We start from the raw sequence: 1,610 nt of genomic DNA, 5'->3' as shown, positions 1-1,610 counted from the left end.
TCCATACAAGCCTTTTGATCACAGAAATATGTTTGGTTTTAAATGTTTTTCAGCTGTGTCGCTCATTTATGTGAGTGGACTGTAAAGTTACATCATGAGGCACTTCTTTAAAACTGGACTCCCTAGCTGAAATCCCTTGCATAGTTATTGAGTCAACTGGCCTGTGAGATATCTAATAATAACTCTCTCCAAAGGAGCAAATGGTCATCTATAATTAGACGGGGCTACAGCCACCTCATACTCTGCAGAACAAGACAATACCATACCATTGTACTGCAGTGGAAATCCCAAAAATGTGTGTCATTTTAAAATTTTGTTTTATTTTAATAAACAGACACGAGGGTTTTACAATGAATTTCTGGCTAAGATGTTGCATAAAGTTGCTTGAGAATTTATAGTTGCAATACACCCACTGACCACTTGGGAGAGCAATCGCATCAATCACAAACTCATCGCTTAATCTGGTGGCTTTTTCTAAACTATCCGTGAGGCGCTACCAGTTGAGATAACCAAAAACAGGGATTCCTGAGAAGGAGCTGTTAAACCTCACAAGTTGTATGAGCACAACTCTGATATGCAGCTGTGCGTCTTAAAGTCAGGCTCTAGAAATTAAAGTGAAAGGATACGAATGCCATGCGTTCACACACATGTGCCCATCCCTTCAGCGAGGGAGGAGGGACTTGCTTCACTTCCTCAATTCTGCTCGGCAAGCAATATGAGTCAAGTTAGAGATAAAATCCAGGAACCTGCATTTGAAATTAAGTGAGTGGTTTATGCCAGCAAATTTAAAATGTCACTAATGAGAGGAGGGGGAAAAAATCGTAATTCCTGTCTCTTCTGTCACACCAAGCCTCTGCACATCCTCCTTCACTGAATCCACGAACCTCCTATCTGGCAGCTTAATCTTCAACATATTTTCTCCATTATATTCACTATCCGTCCTCTGCACATGTCCAAACGATCTCAGCCTAATCTCTCTAGCATTATCTGCAAAACCTTTTAACCATAGCTGTTCCTCTGATATACTCATTTCTAATTTCCCAACAAAAATGTGAACATTTTCAGCTCTGTTACCTCCCATCTTTTTGTCAGTGTCACCTTCTCCTAACCATAAATCATAGAATGTGTCATTAATGTATTAAGTGTAGTATACTTCACTACCTGTGCTCCTTGAAGCTTCACATGTATTCTGTCTTGCTTCTACTAACTTTGATTTTCTTCTCTCCAGAGCATACCTCCACTCTTAACTCTCAAAATTAAAAAGGTCACTAATGAAAAGACAGTCTTAATTCCTGTCTGTCTTTCTATTTAATAAGTGAAAACAGTTAATGTTCAGATGTGAGGATCGCTTCATAGTTTGCCTTTAAAAATATAAAGTTAGCAATCCCCAGCTATACAAGGAAGTAACAAAATTATTATGGCCACAATTCTAACTTAGTCAAATATTAATTAAAAAAAGAAAAGAAAAAAAGACGAGTGACAAATAATTTAAATGAGTGAACGATATTTTTAACGCTTTCTTACGTGAAATGTTATACCGTTATGTAGTCATGAATCTTATTCTGAAAACCCCCCACCGGAAGCGTAGCTAGTTTTGCGGTAATTTTATC

This window comes from Mchenga conophoros, linkage group LG5, assembly GCF_057382185.1.
Source record: "Mchenga conophoros isolate Kocher_MC1m ecotype Shallow Benthic linkage group LG5, M_conophoros_male_GT1.1, whole genome shotgun sequence".
Taxonomy (NCBI): Eukaryota; Metazoa; Chordata; class Actinopteri; order Cichliformes; family Cichlidae; genus Mchenga; species Mchenga conophoros.
Note: the sequence above shows the minus strand (reverse complement) of the source record.